Raw genomic sequence first — 18,440 nt, forward strand, 5'->3', positions numbered from 1 at the left:
TATCCCCTAAAAATCGATAAAAAATCAGGAGATCATCGAAAGTACTTTTCCGCCGCCGCAAGCTTCTGTCTCTACAAGATCCCATCTGGGGACGTTCTGGTGCCCTATCGGAGGGAGGATTCGGATACGGAGGGCTTCTGCATCAACACCATAACCTCTCCGATGATGAGTGAGTAGTTCACCATAGACCTACGGGTCCAAAGCTAGTAACTAGATGGCTTCTTCTCTCTCTTGGATCTTCAATACAAAGTTCTCCATGATCTTCATGGAGATCTATCCGATGTAATCTTCGTTTGCGGTGTGTTTGTCGACATCCGATGAATTGTGGATTTATGATCAGATTATCTATGAATCTTATTTGAGTTTCTTCTGATCTCTCTTCTGCATGATTTCATATCCTTGTAATTCTCTCCGAGTTGTGGGTTTTGTTTGGCCAACTAGATCTATGGTTCTTGCAATGGGAGAAGTGCTTGGTTTTGGGTTCATACCGTGCGGTGACCTCACCCAGTGACAGAAGGGGTAGCGAGGCACGCATCATGTTCTTGCCATCAAGGGTAAAAACATGGGGTTTTCATCATTGGTTTGAGTTTATCCCTCTACATCATGTCATCTTGCTTAAGGCGTTACTCCATTCGTCATGAACTCAATACACTAGATGCATGCTGGATAGCGGTCGATGTGTGGAGTAATAGTAGTAGATGCGGAAAGTATTGGTCTACTTGTCTCAGACGTGATGCATATATGTATGATCATTGCCTTAGATATCATCTTGACTTTGCGTGGTTCTATCAATTGCTCGACAGTAATTTGTTCACCCACCGTGATATTTGCTATTTTGAGAGAAGCCTCTAGTGAACACTATAGCCCCCGGGTCTACTCCACACCATATTTTCAGCCTTACACTTTTTACTTCTGTGCACTTTCCTCCTTCAAATCTCACTTTGCAAACAATCTTTAAGGGATTGACAACCCCTTTAAAGCGCTGGGTGCAAGCTCTTTTGTGTTTGCGCAGGTACTCTGGACTTGACGAGATTCTCCTGCTGGATTGATACCTTGGTTCTCAAACTGAGGGAAATACTTACTGCTCCTGTGCTGCATCACCCTTTCCTCTTCAAGGGAAAAACCAACACAAGCTCAAGAGACGACAAAAGGATCTCTGGCACCATTGCCGGGGAAGGATTTTTGTTGCCGTAGCAGAAGAATTTCTAGCGCCGTTGCCAGGAAGGATCAAGTCAAGAACTCATCCAAGTAAGTGTCGCAAACTCATCTCTTGCATTTACTTTTTCACCTCTTGTTTTCCTCTCCCCCATTTCTAAAAAAAATTACAAAAACTTTTACCTTTTTCATTTGTCTTTCCTTTGCTTGTGTGCTATGTGCCATCAATATGCTTGCATCTTCGCTTGCTGAAAATCTAGTGATATGGATCCTCACCCACTTGCTAATCTCTTTAAGAGATCCACTTATGTGGAACCAATTGCTAGTGAGTTGAGTGCACTCGACTTTCTCTATGGAGTTTTGCTTGAGATGCGTGAATCTGAAAATCGCGATGAAGAAATTTATGAAATGATTCACGAGGGCTCCTTGAATGAAAAGCATGATTACAATGATTTCATTATAAATTCTATTAATGACAATCATACTAAAAATATGCAAAACCCTAAGCTTGGGGATGCTAGTTTTGCTATGTCCACTACTTGTTGCAATGATATTTGCAATAATATTGAAAGTGGGCTTGGAGTAGTCATGAATTTTGTTGATGAGAATCCCACTATTTTTGAAAGCGTCAACTTTGCATGCATGTGGATCCTGAAAAGAATATCCTTTGTGATGGCTATTTTGTTGAATTTGATTATGATCCCACATGTAATTGCTATGAGAGAGGAAAATATTGTGGTAGAAACTTTCATGTTACCAAATTACCTCTCGTTATGTGGAGATTGTTATTGTCTCTTTCTTCTTCCTTGCATATGGCAACTATTGGTTGTCTTGACAATCTGTTTTCCTATAAAATGCCTATGCATAGGAAGTATGTTAGACTTAGATGTGATTTTCACATGTTTCATGATGCTCTCGTTGTGCTTCAATTCCTGTCTTTTATGTGAGCATCATTGAAATCCTTATGCCTAGCTAAGGGCGTTAAGCAATATCGCTTGTTGGGAGGCAACCCAATGAATTTATCTTTTTATTTCTGTTTTTTTGTGTCCACACCATCATAATTATGTTATGATTGTGTTTTTTGTGTTTCTTTTTGTGTTTGAGACAAGCAAAACCTTGATGACTAGTCTTGGTGATGGTTGTTTGATCCTGCTGGAAAAAGACAGAAACTTTTCGCTCACGAGATGATTTTTCATTTTTATTTAGAAAGAGATATTGAGTTGATTCTTTTTGCTGCTGGTTGATATGCCTTTTGCCCAGGTAATCGTAATGTTTCAGAATTTTTGAGGTACCAAAAGTATACGAAGTATACAGATTGCTACAGACTGGTCTGTTTTTGACAGATTCTGTTTTTGTTGAGTTGGTTACTTGTTTTGATGAAACTATGGTTAGTATCGGGGGCGGGGGGTACTAGCCATGGAAAAGTGAGAATACAGTAGCCCAACACCAATATAGATAGAATTCAAGTTTGCTACAGTACCAAAAGAGATGGTAGTTTGTTTTCTTGTGCTAATGTTATCACGAGTTTCTGTTTAAGTTTTGTGTTGTGAAGCTTTCAAGTTTTTGGTGATGTTCTCATGGACAAAGAGATAAGGAGTGGAAAGAGCTCAAGCTTGGGGATGCCCAAGGCATCCCAAGCCATATTCAAGGACACCAAAAAGCCTAATCTTGGGGATGCCCCGGGAAGGCATCCCCTCTTTCGTCTTCAATCCATCAGTAACATTACTTGGAGCTATATTTTTATTCACACATGATATGTGTTTTGCTTGGAGCGTCTTGTATCGTAGGAGTCTTTTCTTTTTGTTCTGTCACAATCATCCTTGTTGCGCACCTTTAGAGAGAGACGTTCACTCATCGTGATTTTGCTAGAATGCTCATAGTGCTTCACTTATGTCTTTTGAGCTAGATAATTTTGCTCTATGTGCTTCACTTATATCTTTTACAGCACGGCGGTGCGTGACTTGGTAGTTGGCTTATGCTATGAAAGTAGTCCCAAAGGTGATAGGTACCCAAAGAGGATGCAAAAACCTCCATCTTCATGTGCATTGAGTAGTAAGAGAAGTTTTGATTCCTCTCAATTAGTTTTGAGACGTGGATTTGGTAATATTAAGAGCTATGTTAGTAGGGTGTTGTGAATCTAGAAATACTTGTGTTGAAGTTAGTGATTCCCGTAGCATGCACGTATGGTGAACCGCTATGTTAGGAAGTTGGAGCATAATTGATCTATTGATTGTCATCCTTTGTATTGAGGTCGGGATCTCGCGATGGTAAACACCTACCAACCCTTCCCCTAGGAGTATGCGTTTAGCACTTTGTTTTGATTACTAATAAAAACTTATGCAACAAGTATGTGAGTTCTTCATGACTAATGTGAGTCCATGGTATAGATGCACTTTCACCTTCCACCTTTGCTAGCCTCTCTAGTGCCGCGCAACTTTCGCCGGTACACAAACGCACCATATGCCTTCCTCAAAACAGCCACCATACCTACCTACTATGGTATTTTCATAGCCATTCCGAGATATTTTGCCATGCAACTCCCACCGTTCCGTTTCATGACTTGTGTCGTCACTCTCATATTGCCATTGCATGATCGTAAGATAGCTAGCGAGATGTTTTCAACGTCATACGCCATGCTAGATCGTTGCACATCCCGGTACACTGCCGGAGGCATTTCCTATAGAGTCATCATCGTTCTAAGCTTTGAGCTGTGAGTAAATAAAAGTGTGATGATCATCATTATTAGAGCATTGTCCCATGTGAGGAAATAAAAAAAGAGCTCAAAGATCCCAAATAAAAAAAGATAAAAAAGAGAGGCCCAAGTGCCCAAATAAAAAAAAGAGAGAGAAAAAGAGAGAAGGGACAATGCTACTATCTTTTTCCACACTTGTGCTTCATAATAGCACCATGTTCTTCATGATTGAGAGCTTCTTGCTTTGTCACTACCATATACTAGTGGGAACCTTCATTATATAACTTGGCTTGTATATTCCAATGATGGGCTTCCTAAAAATTTCCCTAGGTCTCCGTGAGCAAGCAAGTTGGATGCACACCCACTAGTTCTCCTTTTGAGCTTTCACATACTTATTGCTCTAGTGCATCTCTTGTATGGCAATCCCTACTCATTCACATTGATATCTATTGATGGGCATCTCCATAGCCCTTTGATATGCCGAGTCAATGTGACCATCTCCTCCTTTTCGTCTCACGACCACCACCACACTCTATTCCACCTATAATGGTATATCCATGGCTCGCGCTCATGTATTGCGTGATAATTATAAAAAGTTTGAGAAAGTAAGAGTGCGAAAACAATTACTTGGCCAATATCGGGGTTGTGCATGATTTACATTAGTTGTGTGAGGATGATGGAGCATAGCCAGACTATATGATTTTGTAGGGATAACTTTCCTTGGCCTTGTTATTTTGAAAGTTCATGATTACTTTGCTAGTTTGCTTGAAGTATTATTGTTTTCATGTCAATAGGAAACTATTGTTTCGAATCTTACGGATGTGAACATTCATGTCACGTGAAAGAAGTTGCAGAGGACAACTATGCTAGGTAGCATTCAAACATCAAAAATTCAGTCTTTATCACTTCCCTACTCGAGGACGAGCAGGAGTTAAGCTTGGGGATGCTTGATATGTCTCCAACGTATCTATAATTTTTGATGGTTTCATGCTATTATCTTGTCAAACTTTGGATGTTTTGCATGCCTTTTATATATTTTTTGGGACTAACTTATTAACTCAGTGCCAAGTGCCAGTTCCTGTTTTTTCCATGTTTTTTACCCCTTTCAGAGGAGGATTTTGAACGGAGTCCAAACGGAATGAAACTGCCAAAAAGATTTTTTCCGGAACAGAAAAAGATCGGGGAGCCGGAGAATCAGGGCAGGGGGCCACCACGGACCCCACAAGCCCTCATGGCGCTGCCAGGTGGGCCCGTGACCCCCTGGCTTGTGGGCTCCCTGAGGCTCCATTGCCCTAGGTTTTGCGCCTATATATTCCCTAAAAATCCATAAAAAATCAGGAGATCATCGAAAGTACTTTTCCGCCGCCGCAAGCTTCTGTCTCCGCAAGATCCCATCTGGGGCACGTTCTGGTGCCCTGTCGGAGGGGGGATTCGGATACGGAGGGCTTCTACATCAACACCATGACCTCTCCGATGATGCGTGAGTAGTTCACCATAGACCTACGGGTCCATAGCTAGTAACTAGATGGCTTCTTCTCTCTCTTGGATCTTCAATACAAAGTTCTCCATGATCTTCATGGAGATCTATCTGATGTAATCTTATTTTGCGGTGTGTTTGTCGAGATCCGATGAATTGTGGATTTATGATCAGATTATCTATGAATCTTATTTCAGTTTCTTTTGATCTCTCTTATGCATGATTTCGTATCCTTGTAATTCTCTCCGAGTTGTGGGTTTTGTTTGGCCAACTAGATCTATGATTCTTGCAATGGGAGAAGTGCTTGGTTTTGGGTTCATACCGTGTGGTGACCTCACCGAGTGATAGAAGGGGTAGCGAGGCACGCATCGTGTTGTTGCCATCAAGGGTAAAAAGATGGGGTTTTCATCATTGGTTTGAGTTTATCACTCTACATCATGTCATCTTGCTTAAGGCGTTACTCTGTTCGTCATGAACTCAATACACTAGATGCATGCTGGATAGCGGTCGATGTGTGGAGTAATAGTAGTAGATGCAGAAAGTATTGGTCTACTTGTCTCGGACGTGATGCCTATATGTATGATCATTGCCTTAGATATCGTCATGACTTTGCGCGGTTCTATCAATTGCTCGACAGTAATTTGTTCACCCACCGTGATATTTGCTATTTTGAGAGAAGCCTCTAGTGAACACTTACTCCACACCATATTTTCAGCCTTACACTTTTTACTTCGGTGCACTTTCCGCCTTCAAATCTCACTTTGCAAACAATCTTGAAGGGATTGACAACCCCTTTAAAGCGTTGGGTGCAAGCTCTTTTGTGTTTGCGCAGGTACTCTCGACTTCACGAGATTCTCCTGCTGGATTGATACCTTGGTTCTCAAACTGAGGGAAATACTTACTGCTCCTGTGTTGCATCACCCTTTCCTCTTCAAGGGAAAAACCAACGCAAGCTCAAGAGACGACAAAAGGATCTCTGACACCATTGCTGGGGATGGACTTTTGTTGCCGTAGCAGAGTCGACCTTGAACTTTGTGTTCATGCCCATGGAAACGACGTTGATCTTACCATAGAATCTTCTCGTATCAATAATCATTCCTTATTTGGTTTAATCTGGTATCTGTGGTCTTGTCCTTTGCAATCGTGGTTCCGACCATGTTGTCCTACCTTGATTTCATTCTCTGGCGAGTTAAAGTACTTGTCTTCTTCAGATCAACACATCGACCCAAGCCTTAATGTTGATCTACCTTCGAGTATTATCCCTCGTACCCCGAAAATTATCATGGAGCTGCATAACTTCTTGTGAGCTCCTCATCAACTATGATATTTTCATTAATTCCAGTTTCCTCGTGTTTGAGTTGTTGGACACGCGAGTACATCGATAACTGAATCGAGTATGCATTGCAATTCAACAACTTTTAGCAATCTTCCTTGTTTACAAGTTTGTACTCGATCATGTCATTCCAAGCTGTTAAGCTTACATCAATCTTTCAACACCATGTTGGTTGTCTTAAAAGGCAATCTAAATTCTAAGCTACCAGTCTTATCTGTGATTCCGACAACCTCTTGCTTCATCATTCCCTTGCTTGATGTCGTCGTTGATCGATTACATCTTCGTGAAGCTTCTCGACAAATGTGCCGTGATCACCATCAGCATTCTAAGCTCTTGGAGGGTATCAATTGAATGCATGTTGAGAAATACCATCCCTTTCCCTCAATGATTTGTATTATCATCTACACCCTTGTTTTCTTCCCTCCAACACAAACGTGTTCGTGCTTTGTGTTGTCCTTTGTGTTCCTCACTATCCAGCTTATGTTATCTTCTACCTTGGAGTATTACCATCTCTATGTCAAGGATGTTGTGATCATCATTGCACCTCTTAAGAATTCTTGATATAGTGATACTTCTCGCCATCACCATTCATTTTTGGTCCCCGTGTTGTTTCTAACTGGAATACCAACAAGTGAACTCTGAGGTGTGATCCCAATACTTCTGGCAATCCTATTGCCTTGAGGTTAACAACTAATTGTTTCATTCTTGATGTGTTGGGTGTTGACTCAGCATTTTTGACATTGGTTGTGCTACTTCGTCCGTATTTCCGAGTGCACCCTTCGACCAATGTTTAATTGTTGTTGTTCCCTCGAGCATACGACATTGTACCATTTGTTTTGACAAATGCTATCTCCTTGATACTATAATTTTGGAAATTCATCCCTAACAAAATTTTGAGGGATTGTTGTTGAGACCATCAGCCACACCCTCAACTCCTCCATGTTCCACGATGAAGCTCTTGAAAGCATTATCCTTGTGCCTAGCTCATGGAAAATATGTTGGATAGAAGGAGTGTATTTTCCCAAAGTTCACGTGCACTCTTTCCGCCGTGAATATGTGAAAGTTTTGTTTTGCTTCCTCTAGGATCATACCAAATTATTCACGCATATGCGAAGTGTTATATGTTTTGAAGAATTGTTATCTTCACTTCATATAATTTCTCTTAGCACCCCTAGCCACTGATTGATTTGATCAAGGAAAAGAAGTTACTTCATAAGAGCTAATCGAGGCTTACTCAGGGACCTCGATATCCTCGATGAGGGTTCTCAAATCAGAACTCGGTTGCATTGTGTGGTAAGAATTCCACGTGGGCACGAATGTCTTGACATTGTGTTCATGTGTCTTACAATCCAACTCGTGATCCAAGTATTGCTGGTGTAGTTCATATCCTGAGAATCCTGCATCATCATCTTTTCTTCTCAGGCATCTTGAGCCTGAGGTATCCTAACACCAATCGGATCTGAATCTCGGGCAGATATGATGGTTGGAACATTTTCCCAATAATTATAACTTTGGTCTTTATGTAACCTGGTACGATGATGTCTTGACTGGCACACCGGGCTGCATGACCTATTATTACAAATTCTTCCATATGAAAGATTTGCCATCTTCCATGCGGAAACTATATGACTTATTTCTTAAGTTGTTCCTCATGAATCCTCTTTTTGGACCCATTGGTCCGGCCCTTACCTGATGACCATGTCGATGCTACCTCGAAGCACGGATGTGGTACTTCAAATTTCAACAGGAACATTGGAAGCGCAATGCTAAATTGTTCCTGATCAATTATCCAAACCGTATGGTATGGGTAAACATCATGATTCTTCTTGCCTTTTTGTCTAAATGGTTATGTACTCGATGACCTATCATGTATATCATACTCTATGTTTTTCTCGGGAATGGTATACTTTAAATACTTGTGTGTGTGAACACATTTTCCTTCCCATTGGGTTGTTTGACTTCTCTTGTGGCATAACTTATCTAAGCAATGTTTATTCCCTGCTTAGGTAAAATTCTCGGTATACAACTCTATTAGTAAGACCCTGTTACTATTGTGGATAACATTCCGGTAGCCGCCGGTGGACGAGAACCTTGCCTATTGGTCCGCCTTGTTTCAACGAGCAGGAAAATGGTTCTATTCGTTCCACGCCCTTGGTATCGACGTTGTTGCCAACATAACTGACAGGTTAACCCCTGACATGTCTTACTACCAAGACCGTATAATATATCACCCCTGTGCCTACTCCCGGCCCACATGGTGGACCCATAACCCAAAGTTCCACAGGATTGAAACCTGACTCTCCTGTACATCTTTGACTCCAAAGTATCCTTTACACTTGGCTTCGTATGGAATTCCAGAGCCACCGTTTAATGGACCAATCAATCCTCGGTCCGGATATTATCCAACATACTAAAGGTCAAGTCCGCACTATTCATACGAATCTAAAGGTTGCTCATCCTCGTCAGAAGAGTAAGTATGACCGTCATCATCAAGATATGGTCTATCAACCTGGCGAAAAGGCTTGCCTTCGTGTCACACCAATAAGAGGCGCACACCGTTTTGTGATCAAGGGCAAGTTAGCTCCTCGCTATATTGATCCTTTCACTATTCTCGAAAGGCGTGGAAGAGTGGCTTACCAATTGGAACTGCCGGCGAATCTTTCTTAGGTTCACGATGTCTTCCATGTTTCTCAGCTCCGCAGCTACTTCAAGGATCCTATTCGAGCAGTGGATCATGATATGCTTGATCTGCAACAAGACCTCTCTTATGAAGATCATCCGGTCCGCATTCTCGACCAAGCTGAACGTAAGACTCGTCGCAAAGTCACCAAGTTCCTTAAAGTGCAGTGGTCAAATCATTCTCAAGATGAAGCCACTTGGGAACGCGAGGATCATCTTCGTGATGAATACCTCGAGCTCTTTCCTTCTACTTCTTAATTCTCGGGATGAGAATTATTGTTAGGGTAGAGTTGTGACGCCCAGGTAAATTAAGCTACAGTAAACCTATGCTAATGGTGACACGTCTCCGAGATTACTATTGGTAATCTCGCATAGCTTCAAACGATTCAAATTCAAGTTCGAAATAAAATCAAAACAATAAAAGTTTTCTGATATTAAAATAAAAATTGTCGGGGAAGTTATTAAAAATTTCCTAATAAGTTATAAAAATGAATCGGGAATTTTAAAATTGGTTAAAACCCTATATATTTAAAACATGAAATGATAAAAGAAAGAAAAAAAGAAACAAAACCCCCCACTTCCTCCCCTAGGCCATGGCCTTTCCCCTCCCAGGCCAGCCCACTCCATCCAACCGCTGGCCCACCCCGGGGAGCCAAACCCTAGCGCCCCCCCCCCCCCGCGCGCCTCACCCACTCCCTGCCGCCGCCAAGGACGAGGACCCTCCCCTCGTCACGCTCCTCCCCACCTACCGCGAGGAAGCCCCACACCTCCCCTCGTCCCACCAACCCACGAGGGGAACCCCCTCGTAACCGCCCCCGTCGCCCCACTCCCCATCCCAGCGTCGCCAACCCCCTCTCCTGGCCTCACTCCGACCCCAGCGACCGAAGCCCTCTGGCTCGATCTAGATCCTCCCCACCGTGCCTCCACCTCTCCCCATGGCGCCCCCTGCGCCACCTCTCCCGTGCCTGCGCCTCTCCTCTCCCGTCGCTCCTCTCCCCCGGAGCTCCCATCGCCCCGTGGCTCGCCCCTGGCTCCACGAGCCTCTGTTCCCTCCCTCTCCCGCGGCACCTCCCACTCCCTCAGATTCCGTCCCCTCGCCTCCTCCTCCCTGGCGCCAGCGCCCGCGCCTCCCCTGGGATCCCGTCGGCCACCACCCCCGCATCTCCATCCCCATCGGGCCTCCCCTCGCCGGCCCCTTCAGGCCTCCCCTCGCCGGCCTCCGGTGGCCACACGCCGACACCTGTGAGCCCCTCCTCCTCAGCGCCTCCTCCTCTCCTGTCGGAACCGCCACGGCGCCGGCACCTCCGACGCCTCCACCGAAGCTCCTCCGGCGACCTTCACTCCACCACAGGTTCCCCGTCCTCCTCCTCAACGGCTCCACTGAGCCTTGCCGCCCCGTTCCCCGGCAACGTTGGTGAGCTCCGGGCTCCGACCATCCGTTCCTTCCTTTCCCCGTCCCGGTTCCATTCCGGCAACTATCGCCGTGTTCCGACGGTGTTAGGTTCCTGTAGGAGGAGGTGGAGTTTTCCTCCTCTCTCTCTGTTGAGAGGCTCCTGTGAGACATGTCCAGGAGGTTGGAGATGAGAGAGATGTTTGGAAGAAAAGAAAAAAATGAATTATGTATAATGCCTGTATGTATTGCGTATGTATGTATCCCGTATTGATGTATGAAATATTATGTTGTATGCATGTATATAAGGGAAATACTTTATGTATATGTGTGGTTTGTGGCCTATGTCACTTACCGGTGGGGCCAAACCCCCACTCCCACTTACAGGGAGGCCCCACACGCAATTCAAAGAAATGGAAATAAAAATATGTTGTTATTATTATTAAATAAATAAATAGATATATTATTTAATTAATTAGTTAATTAATCAAATAGGTAATTAGAATAATTAGAGTATGACACGTGGGTCCCCCACTAAATTAATCTGATTAATTACTATTTAATCTTAATTAAAAACTTATGTCTATGACGCATGGGACCCATTGGTCAGTTGACCAATCAACTCCTGATGTCAGCATGACATCATGCTGATGTCATAATAGCAATAACTAAATTAATTAAATCTGTTTTTAATTCCTAAATAATTAATAATGCTTTAAAAATTAATATTAGATAATTCGTAAGTAAGATCAAAATACTTTCAACATGAAAGTTGATGAGGAGAACGAGACGAACCCGGATACATGGTCCATTCGTGTGTCACGCGTCCCTGGCATAACAAACGTGGAACTTTTCCATCATTTTTCATCAGTCCGGTTGTAGCCCGAGACCCACAAAATATCGTGAGATATTCTTCCGACCCGTCTATGACGGATGTTTTCCTGCGTTAGCTCATGCCTAGTTGCATCTTGCCATGTCATGCATTATGTTGCACCTGTTGCTTTTATTTATTGTTTCACCCCCCCCCCCCTCTTCTTACCGGTAGACCCCGAGGCTGACACTGCTTCCGGGTGCATCTACGACCCTGCCAACCAGCCTTTTGCCGCAGAGCAGCAAGGCAAGCAAACCCCCCTTGATCATTCCTATATCGCCTATTCTTTCTTCCTCATGCTTGCATTAGTTTTTTTGCTACTGTTGTAGATAGATCCTATATTTGATGCATAGCCTGTTTTTGATGAACTGCTACTTTCAGTACTATACCTCTAAACTGCTTAGTATAGGTGGAGCAGTCTTCCCCTCTAACCCCGTAGTCCAGTTGCCCCGCTTTGCTTTCAAATCTCGATCCCTGATCGACGAGCCATACCCGACACATCACATACACCCCCCTTAGTTGTACGACGCTACAAGGATACTATCAGGTACCGAGGGTGACACCTCGCTAAGTACTCCTGATGATATCTCTGTAGTACAGCTAGTCGGTCGTGGTTATCGAGGATGATTCCTCTTTCACCATTCCTGACGATGGCTGTGTCGTGCAACCCCTCAAGTGTGGGACCCCCGAGGGTGATTCCTCTAAGCCCACCTTGACGGATACATCCTTCGGGATCCAACGAGGGTGATACCTCGGAGTCCCCCTGATGTTACAACCACACAGTTACTCGACCATGTTACTGGGATCATTGGTGATTAGTTGTTAGACGGGTGGATTCCCGCGAGATTGTGTCGATGGCCTAATTAAAATGATAATGGATTTGGGTATTTGATCTGGGTTGGTCGGAAGGCCTTATTACGCACTAACCGTCTGCGTGGGAAGAATTATGGGTACTCGACGTCGCGGTATCGGCCAAAGCTCTTCAGACGGCAGCGATGTAGCGGCGCGCGCCCGAGTGGTCCCGAGATGCATCGCTCTTGTATTAAGGGGTGCTAGGACTGACATCGGCCGCCCTCGCATCGTGCAGGAGCGCGGAGGGGAAGTGGGCGCATGAACCCTCTGTGCTTAGGAGTTAGACCGACGGGCTGGCCTCTCTGCTGAGCTTAGGTGGGGCTGCGACGTGTCGATATTCTGAGATCGGGCAGGACCCAGAAAAGTGTGTCCGGCCAGAGTGTTATCGAGCGCGTCGGGGAATATGTTGTGCACCCCTGCAGGGAAGAACTTATCTATTCGAATAGTCGTGTCCATGGTTACACGACGACTTGGAGTTGTGCCCTGATCTTATACAACTATAATTGTTACTTAACTGGAATTAGTTGCCTCGGGATTGCTTCCTCGTAGGGAGTCGAGGGAGGATCTCTGGGCATGACCTCACTTTAATATTGTTGCAACAATATGACTATTGATTGTGTTACACCTGTTCTACTCTCGTCTATTGCTGCAAGACCTTAAAGATGCTAGTCTTCGATAGGACTAGGCCTTCTCTCTCTGTTCTCGCATTGCTGCAGTCAGTCCACACATAACCCCCTTCTTTGATACTGATGCATACTTAGAATAGATCTGATGTAAGACTTGCGAGTACTTTGGATGAGTACTCATCGTTGCTTTGCTCCCCCTTTGTCACTTTGATCTATTGTTGTGACCAGATGATGGAGCCCATAAGATGGAGTTTCCTGCCGACGTCTACCCCCCGATGGTGTCTTCTTCGTGGAGGCCGCTGAAATATAGGAGTAGTTAGGAGGTTCCTAGGCAGGAGGCCTCGCCTCGTTCGATCGTGTTTCTTTTGTGCTAGCCTTCTCTAAGGCACCCCATGTTTTATGTTTGTACTCGGATATTGTTGCTTCCGCTGACTCGTGTGTTTATCGAGCTTCTGTATTCTAGCCCTCGAGGCCCCTAACTTGTAATATGAAGCTTGTATTGTTTATTTGTGTCTAGAGTTGTGTTGTGATATCTTCCTGTGAGTCCTTGAGTTTGATCGTACGCATTTGCATGTATGATTAGCGTATGATTAAATCGAGGGCGTCACATGCACTTAAACCAAACCATACGTTCCTTGGATCACCTGTAAAGTCGCTCCACTTTCTCTCGATCTTTCACCACTGCGACCCGTCGGCGGGTGGTCTCAACTTCCCGTCTTTCTTACGGTCTTTTATGTGCCATTGCATCAACTCGGGATGCTTTTTGTTTCTGAACAGACGTTTGAACCTGGTATTATAGGAGCATACCACATCACCTTGGCAGGAACCCTCTTCCCGGTGCGCTGGCCCTCAACATCACCAGGGTCATCTCTTGTGATCTTATACCGCAATGCAACGCATACTGGGTATGCGTTCAAATCCTCGCACGCACTGCGGTAGAGGATGCAGTCATTAGGGCATGCATGTATCTTCTGCACCTCCAATCCTAGAGGGCATAAAACCTTCTTTGCTTCGTACGTACTTCCTGGCAATTCATTATCCTTTGGAAGCTTCTTCTTCATTATTTTCAGTAGCAAACTAAATCCCTTGTCAGATACACCATTGTATGTCTTCCATTGCAGAAATTCCACTGTGGTACCGAGCTTTGTGTTGTCATCTTCGCAATTTGGGTACAACTCTTTTTTGTGATCCTCTAACATGCGATCGAACTTCAACTTCTCCCTTTCACTTTCACATTCTCTCTGTGCATCAACAATGACATGACGAAGATCATCATCGGGCACATCATCTGGTTCCTCTTGATCTTCAGCTTCCCTCATTGCAACATCACCGTATTCAGAGGGCGGATAGTTGTCATCAACCTCTTTTTCTTTGTTGTCTTCCATCATAACCCCTCTTTCTCCGTGCTTGGTCCAAACATTATAGTGTGGCATAAAACCCTTCTCAAGCAGGTGGAAGTGAAGGGTTTTAGAGTTGGAGAAAGCCTTCGTATTCCCACAGACAGTACATGGACAATGCATAAAACCATTCTACTTGTTTGCCCGAGCCACTTCGAGAAAATTATGCATGCCCTTAATATACTCGGAGGTGCGTCGGTCACCGTACATCCATTGTCGGTTCATCTGCGTGCGTTATATAATAAAGTGTATTAAAAACCATTACATCATATCATCAATAGAGAAGTGATCAAATTTATAGAAATTCATCATCACATTAAAGGCAAAGTACAGTAGTGACCAAAATAAATACATAACTTTCATACATAGTTCTCATTATTGAACAACATATAGCTCTCTAGAGCATCTAATTAAAACATACATTGAAACTACAAAATTTAAATGCAACAACAAATGCGATCATAACCGCAACTAAGGTACCAATTGATCCAACGGCATAATGATACCAAGCATCGGTATGAATGACATAGTTTCTAATCTTTCTAGTCTTCAAGCGCATTGCATCCATCTTGATCTTGTGATACATAGGCAACATTCAACTCCAATTTCATCTTCTCCTCTTCAACTCTTTGTAATTTTTCTTTCAAGTAATTATTTTCTTTTTCAACCAAATTTAACTTCTCGACAAGAATTTCTATGTCGGTTGGAATTTCCGGTTCACATACCTCCTAGATTAAAAAATCTATGTCACGTTGGTCGGCATAATTGTCATAAACACTAAATAAAAAAATAGTCATAAAAGATAATATATACCACATCTGAATCATAGATAGGACGAGGACCGACGGAGGCAGATACCAAAACCATCGCACTATATAATAACAAACAATAATAAAAGTAAGAAAATTACAAAAATATCTATCTAAATCATACAAGTAAGATTTTTTTTTCTTTTAGAAAGAAGATAAGAAGAAGAGGCTAACCACGGTGGTGCCGGCTCCGAGATGGGCGCGGGCGATCGACGATGCTAAGGACGGGGACGGGACAGGACAGACCGCCGAACCTAGATAAATCTTGGGGAAAATGGAGCTTAAATAAGGAGCTTTGAGAGGAGAAAGCTTAAGTGTGGCTCGGGCATTTCATCGAACACCTCATGTGCATAGAGGTGAGCTAGAGCACCATAAATCTCTCCCACGACCGGCCAAAAAAACAGAGCAGTGCACTGCTCTGCTCACGTGCATGGGTATATATAGGCCAACCATTGGTCCCGGTTTGTGGCTGGAACCGGGACCAAAGAGGTCAGACGAACCGGGACCAATGGCCCACGAGGCCCGGCCGACGCCCTGGCCTCACGAACCGGGACCGATGCCCCCATAGGTCCCGGTTCGTGAGTGAACCGGGATTAATGGAATTCCAGGCCTGGACCAAAGCCATGTTTTCTACTAGTGTATGATGAAAAGCTTCGCCGCGTTGTCTAAAAAAACACAGTAATCCAATGTGGCGCCTTGTCATCATGTTCTTTGACATGATTGTTTTTGTCACAAATTTATCTCACATTGCATCAACACCATTTTTTTTTTGAAAAGCATGTTGCGTAGGTGTCATTAAAAACATGCCAATTAAGTGCCACATCAACTATTCTATGACAAAAATAATGACGATTTTGGCACATATCCACGATGAAACACTTCTCGTCGTGGAAAATTGATTTCCATCATAGAAGTTCATATACGTATGTTAGGTAAGTTTGCTAGAACTGAGGGCAGAACTATGACTTGGGTTGAGTAATGCAATGTTTACACCCGCAAAATAAAGTTCACATACGTATCTGTTTCTCAGGAGAGTGATGTTTATCGGGTCATCATCCTTCATGTCTTAACTTCATCCATAAAACCTTATTTTGGGAAGGTATCACATACTCCCTCTATTCCTAAATACCACCTCCGCCCCAAAATTCTTGTCTATGATTTGTCTACGTAGGTCTATGATTAGTCTTTTAATGGAATCTCTAAAAAAACATACTCCCTCCGTCTTAAAACAAGTGTCTCAAGCTTAGTATAATTTTATACTAGAGCTAGTACAAAGTTAAGACACTTATTTTGAAATGGAGGGAGAATTTAAGAACGGAAGGAGTACGTAAAAAAACCTGCTTGATTGAAATATAACAGTTGGTACAAGCCAATGATTTGGACTCTAGTGTGCCACATGGTAATCATAAGGTAATGCTGCTAAGATAACACATATTAATTGTAACTAACTACTGAACATGCTAAGATAACATATACTAATTGTAAAATACTAGAGATTAGATGATCTGAACTCTGAAGTCGCCGCTCTAACAACCTCATCGTCATTCGGAAGGGTGTAAAATGCTCCATGAACCGATAATCTGTACTTGTCCCCAGCAAAATTATATGCCTCATACACCACCAAACCACATTGATTTTGTGATGACACAAAACAAGAATTGATCCTTCGCTTAATTTCTCATGACAAACAACAGAGACTGTTGAACTAACTGGAAGGGCCATTAACCTTTCAGTCTACATAGGACAGCTACAACTTACTGACATCACCAGATCCATATAAAACTGCACATATATGAAATGCCAGTTCATCCTCAGACTCAAACCAAACCAACAGCATGTGAAAGGTATAGATGTTAATCATGTTGCTCATGTAGGATTAGGAAAGAAAGCCAAACCGAGTCCTAGTAGTATTAGGATTCCTAGTCCTAGTCTATTTCCATAGTCCCTTGTGGACGTGTATAAAAGACACCCTAGGGGTGTTGATTGTAACACCAGAAAAACGAAAAGCAATACAAAGCAAAGGCTCGACACGGGCCTTTAGCCATCAAATCCATTGATCAGTTTTATCCGTGTCGCTAGTTACGCAAGTTCCGTCAAGTAGCCGGCCGAAGCAAGAATCGCGTAGGCACGCCTGTACAGCTGCATACGCATGTTCAAAAGCCAACAATTGGTATCTAGAGCCTCGACGATCTACGATCTACGATGACGGACAGCGACGCTGAGTCGGTCAAGTCCGGCAAAGGCGGTCCGAAGGTGAACAAGAACGGCGACAAGGTGAAGAAGGGCGGCAAGTCAGCAACGAGTGGTGGAGGAACGAGCGGCGCCAACGTCCAGGCGCATCGCAACATCCCCATCCAGTACCCGATGCTCACCGACGCCAACTATGGCGTGTGGGTGGTGAAGATGAAGATTATTCTCCGAACCCTTCGAGTGTGGCAGGCAATCACGGACGACGACGTCGATGACGAGTCCGACGAAGGTGCCATGGCCGCCATTGCCCAGTCCGTGCCGGATTCCGTGCTGATTACATTGGCGGAGTTCGAGACGGCAAGAGAGGCGTGGAACGCACTCAAGGAGATGAGGATCGGAGAAGATCGTGTCACCAAGGCTCGGGCACAAGTGCTGAAGCGCCAATTTCACAAGTTGCAGATGGAGGAAACTGAATCGGTGAATGACTACGCCATGCGTCTTACTACTTTGGTGGGAGAGATCCGCGCGCTTGGTGCAAAGCTCGATGAGACCGAGATCGTGGAGAAGTTTTTCAGTTCAGTCACTGATAAATTCACGTACATCATCGGCATGCTCGAGCAGCTTTACGACATCGACGACATGACCATAACGGAGACGATCGGACGATTGCGGACATGGGAAGAGAATGCTCGTGGCTGTCGGAAAGGCAAAGGAGGAGGTAGTGACCAACTCATGTACTCGCGCGCAGATTGGGAGGCCCCAAGTAGCAAAGGAAGGCGTGACGGTGGCGAAGGCTCAAGCAACACGAAGGGCGATGGACAAACCGGAAAAGGCAAACCACAAGGTCGTGGTAAGGCGGGACAATCTAAAGAGGAGAAACCACGGAACTTGGACTTGTCCGAGGTCAAGTGCTATAACTGCAATAAGATGGGTCACTTTGCGAAGGATTGTCCAAAGCCTAACAAGCGG

The sequence above is a fragment of the Hordeum vulgare genome, chromosome 4H (assembly GCF_904849725.1).
Source record: "Hordeum vulgare subsp. vulgare chromosome 4H, MorexV3_pseudomolecules_assembly, whole genome shotgun sequence".
Classification (NCBI taxonomy): domain Eukaryota; kingdom Viridiplantae; phylum Streptophyta; class Magnoliopsida; order Poales; family Poaceae; genus Hordeum; species Hordeum vulgare.